Here is a 12,639-nt window from a genome sequence, read left to right on the forward strand (position 1 = left end):
CAAAAACCAAAAAAACATGACTCAATTCACATAATAAACTTTCACAGTGGTTAGAGTCCCGCTTAGCAATGCACAAAAATTCTCCTTTGTGATCCATTCATTATACTGCTGTTGACTTTATTGCTTATGCTTTCAGACAGAGACACTCTCCTTTGACCAAACTCGAGTGGGGCTCCTCTGAGTCCTGTTTCTGACTAGGTCCCAACCTCAGGCTCTGTCCTTCATCCAGGGACTCTGCCCATTTGGCCTGTTTCAGCAAAAATCCTGTCAAGTCAGTTTAGCCAGAATCCCCCTGCCCCTGAGGTTTCCCCCAAGTACTTTCCCATCTTCTGACCGCCCCTCCCACCCACGCCCCGCCCCTGCTCCTACTCCTTGACTGCAAATCCCCACTTGTCCTTGGTGGAGTTGAAGTCGTTCCTAATATCACGATCCCACCGCAAGACCCCATTGCAGTGGTCCCTGTACCTATCACAGTAGCCCCCCTCTGAGTAAAATCGTCCTTATGATCTTTTTTTTATTTTCAGAGACAAAGTCTCACTCTGTCACTCAGGCTGGAGTGCAGTGACCCAATCCTAGCTCACTGCAGCCTCAAACTCCAGGGCCCAAACAATCTTCCTGCCCCAGCCTCCCAACTAGCTGGGACTACAGGTACGTACCACCAAATCCAGCTATTTTTTAAAAAATTATTTACAGACCCAGAACTTGATATGCCGGTCCAATTTTTGTATTTTTTATAGAGATGGGGTTCCGCCATGTTGCCCAGGCTGGTCTTGAGCTCCTGGGCTCAACCGATCCTCTTGCCTCGGGCTCCCAAAGTGCTGGGATTACAGGCATGAGCCACTGCAGCTGACCCTTCCTTACAGTCTTTAATAAGTGCAATACATACTTGTTTGCTTTAACATTTCCCTGTGTCTTCAATCTCCTGAAGTGTTATATGCCTGACATTGCCTTGCTCCACCCAATATAAAAATTCCTTTCTTTTGCTGAGCGCAGTGGCTTACCCCTACAATCCCAGCACATTAGGAGGCCAAGGCAGGCAGATCACCTCAGGTCAGGAGTTCGAGATCATCCTGGACAACATGGCGAGACCCTATCTCTACTAAAAGTACAAAAAATAGCCGGGTGTGGTGCTGTGTGCCTGAAGCCCCAGCTACTCAGGTGGCTGAGGAGGAGAATCGCTTGAAACTGGGAGGTAGAGGCTGCAGTGAGCCGAGATCATGCCACTGCACTCCAGCCTGGGTGACAAAGCAAGACTCTGTCTCCAAAAAAAGAAAAAAAAAAATTCCTTTCGTTCAACACTTTGGAGTTATTATACCATTGTATCCTTGCCTCCAGTGTGGTGTTTGAGAGCTCTGATGAAGTTTTAAATATTTTTCCTTTGTAAGTAACCTGCTATTTCTCTCAGATCATTTAAAAAATATTTTTTCTTTGTCTTTCACAATTTTTCATTTCACTGTTCCTGTGTGTGTGTGTGTGTGTATGATGATCCCTTTAAATCTTAAGACATTTGTCTAAATCTGAGAACTTATCATTCATTACGTTTTTAAGTACGCTCTCCTTTTTAATGACTATATTCTTTTCTTATAAGGCTATTAGATGTGTTTCGACATTTATTCTTCTATCCTCCTTATTAATTAACTTTTCTTTCATTTACTTTATCTCTATCCATTACCGATTACTTTTATGAATTCTTTAGACTCCTTTCCTCAGCTCAGTAATTGCTTTTTCAACTATATCCGTTTTAATATCCAACCCATTCCACTGAATTATGTATTTGAGCAGTTAATATTTTCATATCCAATCTATCCAATAGGTTTTCTTTTTATTCATTTATTTGAGACAGAGTCTTGCTCTTTCGCCCAGGCTGGAGTGCAGTGACTCAATCTTGGCTCACTGCACCTCTGCCTCCTAAGTCCAAGCAATTCTATTACCTCAGCCCCTTGAGTACCTGGGACCACAGGCATGTGACACTATGCCAGGCAAATTTTTGTATTTTAGTAGAAACGGGGTTTCACCATTTTGGCCAGGCTGGTCTCGAACTCCTGACCTCAGGTGAGCTGCCCACCTCAGCCTCTCAAAGTGCTTGGATTACATGCGTGAGTCACAGTGCCCGGCCATTTTTTTTTTGTAAAGGCACTTTCACTATTGTTGCCCAGACCGAAGTGCAATAGTGTGATCTCACCTCACTGCAACCTCTGCCTCCGGGTTCAAGTGATTCTCCTGCCCCAGCCTCCTGAGTAGCTGGGGTTACAGGTGTGCACCACCACACCGGGCTAATTTTTTTATGTTCAGTAGAGATTGGGTTTCATCATGTTGACTAGGCTGGTCTCAAACTCCTGACCTCAGGTGATCTGCCTGCCTTGGCCTCCCAAAGTGCTGGGATTAAAGGCGTGAGCCGTAGCGCCAGGCCTAGTCTTTCTATTGTCTACCTCTGGAACCTCCTTCCTTTTCTTTTTTCTTTTCTTTTTTTTTTTTTTTGAGATGGAGTCTCGATGTGTTGCCCAGTTTGGAGTGCAGTGGTACGATCTCGGCTCACTGCAACCTCCACCTCCCAGGTCCATGTGATCCTCCTGCCTCAGCACCGCTAGTAGCTAGAATTACAGACATGCACCACCCTGCCCGGCTAATTTTTGTATTTTTAGTAGAGACGGGATTTTACCACATTGGCCAGGCTGGTCTCAAACTCATGACCTCAGGTGATCTGCCCACCTCGGCCTCCCAAAATGCTGGGATTACAGGCGTGAGCCACCGCGCCTGGCCTATCTCTGGAATTTCTATTGGATGAACATTGAAACTTCTGGGATCTATTCTCCATTTCCTTTATTATTTTCCTTTCATACTTTCTATTTCATGATCCTTTTCTGCTATACGGTGAAGTAGTGCCATGCCAGAACACATTGTTTCATTGGGTTGTTCCAGTTTCTCTTATTGATATGCAAAACCTTTGTTGTATATTAGAGATGGTTACTGTTAATTTATTACAGATGCTTCACCATTTTCCCCAAAAGTTGCCTTTTTAAACAGTTGTTTATGGCGTCTTTTGAATTAGGTGATACTTTAATTTTTGCATCTTTATGTCAGATTCATTGTTCATAGCCTTGGTGTAATGTCAGGAAGTGCCTATGCCAACTCAAGATGTCTTACACTGCAATATTTTCCTAAATTTTCATCTAGTTCTTTATGACTTCACGTTTTCACGTTTAAGTCACTGAATTTTTAGAATTTATTTTTTTAAGTAGTTTAAAGTAAGGATTTAATCTTCGTTTTTTCAAATGGATAGACACTTGTCAAGCAATCATTTATTATACAACCCATCATCTTTTGCCCCTATTTGGAAATGCATGCTGAAATTTGCATATAGATTAGTCTGTTTCTTAACTTTCTCTTTTGTTTCACTAATAAATATTTCCATGTGTTTTCATTTCTGATTGCTGCTGTAACAAATTTTCAATAGCTTAGACAATGCTGGGCTGGGTGCAGTGGCTTACCCCTATAATCCCAGCATATTGGGAGGCCAAGACAGGCAGATCATCTCACATCAGGAGTTTGAGACCAGCCTGGCCAACATGGCAAAATCCCGTCTCTACTTAAAATACAAATATTAGCCGGGTGTGGTGGCGCATACCTGTAATCCCAGCTACTTGGGAGGCTGAGAGAGGAGAATCACTTGAACCTGGGAGGTGGAAGTTACAGTGAGCCGAGATCACCCCATTGCGCTCCAGCTTGGGCAACACAAGTCAGACTGCATCTCTCTCTCTCTCTCTCTGCGTATATATGTGTATATATATATATGACAATATTTGAAAAAGAAGAATAAGGTGGGAGGAATGGCTCTACCATATTTCAATACTTCTAATACAGCTACAGGAATCAAGATTGTGTAGTACTGGGAGAAGAATAGACACATAGATCACTGGAACAAAATAGAGAACCTAGAAATAGCCTCACACTGATTTTTTACAAAGAGACAAAAAGAAGGAAGGATCGTCTACTTAACAAATGGTGCTGGAGTAGTTGCAGAGCCATAGGCCGATAAAAACATGACCTAATCTTCATACCTTTATACAAAAAAGTAACTCAAGTGGATAATAGATTTAAATCTAAAATAAAAAACTAAAAAAAAAACTTTTACAAGAAAGCATAGGAGAAACATCTGACATCTAGGGCATAGTGAACGGTTCAAAAAGCATAATCCATAAGGAAAACAAATAAATTAGATTTCACCCAATTTAAAACTTGTGCTCGGCAAGAAACTGACTTCTGGCTTGGCCAGAAGTCCATAATCTCGAAGTCGTAGACACACCTTCCAAGCATCGCAATCTTTGGTTTCTTTAATAACAATAACATTTAATAATTCTTTTCCTCCTGGGCACAGTGGCTCACACCTGTAATCCCAACACTTTGGGAGACTGAGGCAGGTGCATCACCTGAGGTTAGAAGTTCGAGACCAGCCTGGCCAAGATGGTCAAACCCCGTCTCTACTAAAAATACAAAAATTAACTGGGACTAGGGGCACATGCCTGTAATCCCAGCTACTCAGGAGGCTGAGGCAGGAGAATCGCTCGAATCCAGGAGGCTGTTGCCCAGGCTGTGGTGCAGTGTGTGTGATCATGGCTCACTGCAACCCCCTCTGCCTCGTGGGTTCAAGCGATACACCAGCGGTGGCCTCCAAAACTGCTGGAATTACAAGCATGAGCCACTGTGTCTGGCCCAGATTTCTTAAGTTACTACAGAGTTTCTAGGAAAAATCCCATACCTGAAAATGTTAGAAACTGACAGGAAGGGTTTGAGATTGCCATCTGCTTGTTGCAGATGAGGTTGCAGTGAGCCAAGATCATGCCATTGCACTCCAGCCTGGGCAACCAGAGGGAACTTCTGACTCCAAAACATAAATAAATACATAAAATAATTCTTTACCTCTTACAGCAGTTACAACATCAGAAGGTAGATTTATGCGTTCATTTCTCAAGATAACACCAATTTTTTTCTGAATTTTCAGCAAGGTTTTCTTCTTCTAAAACCTCAAGGGCTATGATGGCCACTCGGCAGCCTAGTGGATTGCCACCCTATCTGGACCCATGTTCCCCTGCCTTAATGGTCAGTATTATGTCATCATCCCACAGCACCGCAGACACAGAGTATCAGCCCCTAGAAAGGGCCTTTCCAAGGAGGACTACATCAGGTCTGACATTTTCATGATCAACAACCAGCCGTCTACCAGTTCTGGTCAGTCCTACCTGTATTTCATCAGCAATGAAGAACCAAGCTGAGAGCGCGAGGTGGGATGAAGATAAGTTAAAATACCACAAAGCTTACTGTTCTTATGGAGATGAGATTCAGTGCTTTTCTTCTTCCCTTTCTTTTCTTCTTCTTTCTTTCTTTCTTTCTTTCTTTCTTTCTTTCTGTATTTAATTTTTTTTTTTTGACAGTCTTCCTCTGTCGCCCAAGCTGGAGTGCAGTGGTGTGATCTCAGCTCAAAGCAACCTCCGCTTCCTGGGTTCAAATCATTGAGTGAGCCCAGGATGTCAAGAGCAGCCTGGGAAACATAGCAAAAGGCAGAATGGTGCATGCCTGTAGTCCCAAAAGCTGAGGCGGGTGTATCACTTGAGCCCAGGAGGTAGAGAATAGCCTGGACAACATAGCAAAACTGTCTCTACTAGAAAAATTAAACATATTAGTGGAGGCGGGGTGGTGTGAGCCTGTAGTCCCGAGGCTAAGGCAGGAGGATTGCTCGAGCCCAGGAGGTCGAGGCCAGCCTGGCCAACATAGCAAAACCCCATTTCTACCAAGAAAAAAACAACAAAATAATAGCGTTAGTAGGGTGGTTCACATTTGTAGTTCTGAGGCCTAGGTGGGAGTATTGCTTGAGCCCAGGACGTCAATACCAGCCTGGCCAACATAGCGAAAGCCTGTCTCTAAATAAATAAATAAATAAATAAATAAATAAATAAATAAATAAATGTGAACAGGGCAGAATGGCACATGCCTGTAGTCCTGAGGTCAAGGTGGAAGCATCGCTTTAGCCCAGGAGGTTGAGGGCCAGCCTGTGCAACATAGTGAAACCTGGTTTCTACCAAAAAAAAAAGCCTCGGCAGGGTGGTGCATGCCTGTAGTCTCAAGGCCGCTACAGGAGACAGGAGGATCACTTGAGTCCAGATGTTGAGGCCAGCCTTGCCAACATAGCGAAACTGTCTGTATTAAAAAAATCAAAAAACAAAAAATATTAGTGGGAGTGGGGTGGTTCGTGCCTGTAGTCCTGAGACTGAGGCGGGAGGATTGGCCAAGGCAGATGTAACCAATACCACAATCACATCCCATAAGTAAATACATTTTCCTCTCTCCAGGGCTACAGGTAAAGGATGATAATTGTGCGCACCACACTTAGATTCCCTTTCAAAAATGTAATCAGAGGTTGGAGGGCCTTGGGCTGTTTTTTCAGTTGTAACAGATGTAGAAGCCACTGAAGAATGAACGCCACGACTAAGTACAGCAAAGCTCTGCAAATGTGCTAGTTTGGTAAACATTGTGTCTTTCAAGTAGAAAAATCACAGATCGACTATTTTTTCCTTCCCACGGTTCAGACTAGAATATAGATGTTTAACTCAAGATCCAGGGACAGTCTTCAGAGAGATCAAAGTCTCCTGACGGCGCCTAACCACCACCCACTTTAAAGTGTGGCTGGAGGAGGAGACAATATTCTGAAATGTCACTGCAGATGATGGACCAATCAGGGCAGTTAGTGAACGGCATCTGGCCAATCAGAAGTCAGAAGAGTAGGCAGAACAAGCGAAGCTGATGTGGCTTCTATCATTCCAGGCTCTAGGGACAGAAACTTCTCAAAGTGGCTGTGGAGACTCTGATTTTCCCACCTAAAGCATCCCCTGGGACTGGCTACTTTTCGTTCAGAGTACGCATGCTCTTTCTCTCTCTTTTAATTCTTCCACAGAGTACGCACGCTCTGATTTTCTCTTTCAACTCCTCCAAAATCTGACTAAGCATGCACTGATTTTCTTTTTTCATTCTTCCTACCCCTCCCCTCTTCTGCGGTGCATTTGTTATCTAGTTTTAATAAGGAGTGTATATGAAGCAGATGGCAATCTCAAACCCTTCCTGTCAGTTTCTAACATTTTCAGGTATGGGATTTTTCCTAGAAACTCTGTAGTAACTTAAGAAATCTGGGCCAGACACAGTGGCTCATGCTTGTAATTCCAGCAGTTTTGGAGGCCACCGCTGGTGTATCGCTTGAACCCACGAGGCAGAGGGGGTTGCAGTGAGCCATGATCACACCACTGCACCACAGCCTGGGCAACAGAGTGAGACCCTGTCTCAGAAAAAAAAAAAAAAGGCTCACTAAAATCTTTCCTCCGGGGCTCAAGTGATCCTGTCGCCTAGGCCTTGGGACGAGAGGCACGCACCACCCTGATTTTGTTAATGTTTTTTTGTTTTGTTTTTTATTAGAGATGGTTTCCCTATGTTGGCCAGGCTGGTCTCAACCTCCTGAGCTCAAGCGATCCACTCACCTTGGCCTCCCAAAGTGCTGAGATGGCACAGGCCTGCGTCACCACCCCCAGCTAATTTTTTGTATTTTTGGTGGACACGGGAATTTTGCTATCTTTCCCAGGCTGATCTCAGCCTCCCAATGTGCTGGGATTACAGGCATGAGCCACTGCCCCTGGCTGAGTGCTGCATCTTGAAACGCCCCACATTCTCTCTAAGTGTTGGCGGGCTCTTGTAGTCTCAGAAATTCTAGCTCTCTTCCTTCTAAAAATTTACAAATCACCCAGTAATAGCCTCTAAATCTGTTCATAGTAGTCATGCTCAATTCTCTTCAACAGAACAGAACCCCCCATCCCTCTGCCTGATCAGATCCATCACCAGAGAGACCATGTTATCTCTGGGACTCACTTCCCCTCCTGTATGTATTGAGTGGGGGTGTCAGACGCCTGTTTACATCTGACTTCTCCCCATGTCCTTACACAGGGACAGATAAGCCCTGGATGGAGAAATGCAACACCTGATTCCAGGTGACTGAGTGTGACCGGCCTTCACAGATTTCTCCCTCCACAGGACCAAAGGTCCTGTGGGTGAAAAGACTCAGGCTGTTTCTCTGGCAGGTCAGACTGCTCCCGGTCCCATGAATGGAGATGAAGCCTTTGCAAAGAGACCCAGGTATGATGCTAAAAACATCAGAGAAGAGAAGCAAGGTGAGGTGACCTGGAGGGAGCAGAGCAGTGGTCCAGGGGACAGAGTAGGGTGACCAGGTTTCTGAGGAGGGGAGGACAGAGGTACTGGGGACAAGAAGCAGGGTCTCAGGGGAGATCTGGACCCTTGGGAGCCTCCCACCCTTGCTCTGTCATCACCTAGCATCCCCGGAGACAAGTCAGTGACCGTGCACTACATTTGGTGACTCTCAGTCCATTCTGGAAGATGGGAAGAGAGCCAGCCAGCAGCATTAAAGCCCTACTGTGTGGCAGGGGAGAAGCTAGGGTAGGTCCCCCGTGTTCTGTCAGAGGTTGGAGGGCGGATTATCATCTCCACTTCCCAGATCTAGCACACAGGAAGCAGCTCCAGCTGAATGGCAGACATGCCTAGCTGAGTCACTGCCAGAATTCGTTTTTTTTTTTTTTTCCTAGGCCTTTGATGATATTGCCAAATACTTCTCTAAGAAAGAGTGGGAAAAGGTGAAAGCCTCAGAGAAAATCATCTCTGTGTATATGAAGAGAAAGTAAGAGGCCATGACTAAACTAGGTAACAGAAAGTTCTAGGTACAGACAAGTCTGGGGACACATGAGCATCCCTTTTCCTGCTCTGGCTACTTCTTAGACTGCAGAAAGTACCCCACGATTTCCTTTTGTGCAGGGAAAAATCGCAAGGCAGCTTCTGGGTGTTCTGCTCTTCCATATCGTGTCAAGGCTGAGGGCAGGGACTGGCTACAGTAGAGCTCGTACCTGGATCCTGCACGTTTTTCTCCCATAGGCGTCTGTTCTGATGAGCCCAACTGTCTCTGCGGCATTCCGAGCCTCCCCCACCCGCCCCCCACTCCACATGCACACACCCACCCAGCCTTCCTTCTCTTGGCTTGTCTCTCTCTCTCTCTCTCTCTCTCTCTCTCTCTCTCTCTCTCTTTTTTAGTCTGAGTCTCATTCTGTCACCTAGGCTAGAGTGCAGTAGCGCAATCATAGCGCACTGTAGCCTCGAAACCGTGGCCTCAAGCAATCCTCCTGCCTCAGCCTCCCAAAGTGCTAGTACTACAGACATAAGCCACCATACCAGGCCTAAGCTTGTCTCTTAAGGAATAAACATTTTGCTTCTTACTAGGTTTCAAGGTTACCTTTCCAACTTTCATGCATAATAAAGGGGCCGTAGACTTCCAGGGGAATGATTTTGATAAAGACTGTAACCACAGGAATCAGGGTGAGTAGATGGGAAGGGGCTGGAAAGGGTCTCCTGAAGCCCAACTGCTTTTCAGCTCAGCTACCTGGGAAAGATCCTCAGGCATTTGTTCCCTCATACACACAAGTGCTGAGTGAAAAAAAAAATTGCATGCAGAAAGTTAACTACAGAAGCCATTCACATAAAACTTAAAAAGATGCAAAACAAGAATATATATTTTTATGAATAATAAGTAAATGGTAAATGTATAGAAACATGCATGTGAATAAAAAGCCATCTAAGGTGACTGGCTGTAAGTGGAGGAGGGAGGGAGACAGGGATTGGTGAGAGTTGCACAGACAGCTTCAGCCGTAACTTGTTGATCGTGTGTTTTGTTTTTGATTTTGAGATGCAGTTTCACTCTTGTTGCCCTGGCTGGAGTGCAATAAGGCAATCTCAGCTCACTCCAACCTTCACCTCCTGGATTCAAGTGATTCTCCTGCCTTAGCCTCCGGAGTAGCTGAGGTTACAGGCGCCTGCCCCCACACCAAGCTGATTTTTTTTTTATTTTTGGTAGAGACAGGGTTTCACCATGTTGGCCAGGCTGGTCTCAAACTTCCTGACCTCAGGTGATCCACCCGCCTCAGCCTCCCAAAGTGCTGGGATTACAAGTGTGAGCTACCACGCCCGGCCTGTTTGTAGTATTTCTAATATTCTGAAAAATAAATCAGACCTAACATAGCTGTGTGGTAATGTTGAGACCCGACTGAACTCAATATTATTCCCTACACTTTTCTGTGTGTTTGAAATATTTCTTTTTTAAAGGACATGTTGTTCTTCTAAGTACTGTTAATGAATCAAAGGACAGTTAAGAAAATGTTAAAAGTGACAAAAAAAAGAAAGAAACTATTAAAGCTGTGGATCCGCCAAAAACTTCCAGAGTTTGTTTCGTTAACAGCATGTAGGTATCTGACAGGTATCTTAGGAGTAATGGTGATGAACACATTATGTAATAAAGATCGCTGTTATTTTGTATTTTATCAAAACCAAATAGTCCTCTCATTCCCAACCAACCCTGATTCTCTGTGATGAGCTGGAAAGTGAGTTGGAAAGAATGATCCCTCACCCAACACAAAGAGAGCTTTTGCACTTGTCAGTGAGCAGAGATAACACAGGGTGAAAAAAAGACAGGTTCTTGGGTTGAGAGCGTTGTACATTTCAGGAATATAAAGGGGACATATGTGTTTACTTCCTCTTCTGCTCTGACAGCACAATTATGAGACAAGGTCAGAATGTCCATACCGTCTCCAATAGACTTATTACTCCCCAACTAAACAGACCAGATCCTACCATCTCCCACAATCACTATAAGATATCTGAAAATTCAGTGCTTGAGTATCTGCCAAGTGTTTGACATTAAAGGAGTGTCTTTATACTGAAAATATTTCAGAGCCACTGGACTAAATCATCCATGGTTCATCACACATTTAACAGCTTAATTCACATACCATAAGATTCACCCATTTCAAGTGTACAATGATTTTTAGTTGTTGTACATCTTGAGTGGATACAGTTCAGATTCCTAACCAATCAATTTAATTATTTGGGAAAAAGTAAAAGATATGTAATGACATAAGATGACACTGTGATGGGGTTTAACCCTCATTTGATAAACCATGAGATGGAAAATTCTGAATTGATGCCACAGACAAATGCACCAACCATGACTAAACATAATTCAGAAGCAAATCTCAACTAACTCCTCATCAATGAGTGGACTCATAACCCTCTGCTGCAGAATGCCCTCATGCAACAGAAGTCTCTCTAGAGTTTGGAAATCTTTACCAACCAAGAAAAATTCTGATGTATTGTCTTTCTGTTGAACGTCCTCAGATGACTTTCGGCATGCTCCAGGGAATCTTCCCGAAGGTGAGTATCTCTCAAATCTAATGGACCACAGAACCTTTTTCCCTTCATGGATGTGAACACTGGTAAGAGTGGGAGAATATAAAAAACATCCTCATTGCCTCCTTCTCCCCATGTCTATCACAACTGATGTAGCATGGACGGCTTGATAACACTAAGAGTTGTGATCCTTAATACTTCTTTTGTCTTCATAGTGATGCCAGATACTATTTTAAGCAGTTCACACGGATTAATTTATTTAATCCTTAAGATCTCTATGATGCTGTTTTTATTATTATCTCCAAATAATAATGAGTCACACACTTCAGTTTTCATCCATATAAAAGCCATGTGACTTGGCGCAAATCTTCTAAGTTCTCTGAACTCCAGATTCCTGGTCCGTGAAATGGAAGTAAAGAATCATAGTTCATGTTACAGATCCTAGCTATCAGCAGCATAATAATAAAATGAGGCTATCGTGGTACAGAGATGTTAAAGAATTTTCCTGAGGCACAGTGGCAGTGGTAGTCTAATTCAGAGCCCCAAGCCATTTAAAGCTCATTCACGTTTGCATTTGTTTATGAAGTTCAGATGTTGCTCACTAGGGCTTTACCCCATAGGGTCGGCTGGTGCTTCCATTGAGACACCCACTCTCGCAACAGGAAGGACCAGCTGGCCTCTGCTCTGTAACTGGGGCCACTCACGTGGTTTAAGAGTCACTTTGACTGTTGGCCCCTCCCTACTGTAGTGAGCCGGGATCGTGCCACTGCACTCCAACCTGGGCGACAGAGCAAGATTCCATCTCAATAATACAAAATAAAATGATTGCTAAGTAGTTTTGTATTATGATCTCTGAGCTCCATTCTTTTGTCGGTCTAATATTTGTTAAGCCAGTTCCGCCAACAAGATTATGTTGGCCCGGTGCTTCAAGATGATTGCTAATACAGGTGGGACTAATAAGATGGAACTTTTTGCTGAACTCCAGACAAACCTGCCTGAATTTTTTTTTTTCCTTCTGACCTCTTTTTTGTTCAAGTGTGGCTCACGTCCCTGATATAGACTCCCTTACCTTTCCCTTGACATGGGACATAGACAACCGGCCCAGGTCCATCCTGGCATGGAGTGACAATGAAGCCTCACTTCAAGATGGCTGATCAGTGAGGTTTTCAAAGAAAGATGTTCATCAAAAGAGGGAACCTGAAAGCTGATTGTGCGAATGAACCAGCTTCTCCAGGGCCAATGAGTCTCATTTCAGAACAATATGTAACATTTTTCTTTCTAATAAAACTTCCAACTTCTCTTTGTTGGTTGGACATACTGAAGACCACCCTAGTCCGTGTGTATGCCCTGAATTGCAATTTT

At 44.0% G+C, this 12,639-nt stretch overlaps 1 protein-coding gene and 1 pseudogene across 1 annotated transcript in view; both read left to right on the forward strand.

Annotated features, from left to right (window-relative positions):
* The window catches only part of LOC108517025 (protein SSX5-like), a 41,074-nt gene that overhangs the window by 21,116 nt on the left and 7,319 nt on the right, over window positions 1-12,639 (forward strand). The gene's annotated exons all lie outside the window — the stretch shown is intronic.
* LOC108517021 (protein SSX9-like) lies at window positions 8,135-11,990 on the forward strand (annotated as a pseudogene).

This window comes from Rhinopithecus bieti, unplaced genomic scaffold, assembly GCF_001698545.2.
Source record: "Rhinopithecus bieti isolate Rb0 unplaced genomic scaffold, ASM169854v2 scaffold_39970, whole genome shotgun sequence".
NCBI lineage: Eukaryota > Metazoa > Chordata > Mammalia > Primates > Cercopithecidae > Rhinopithecus > Rhinopithecus bieti.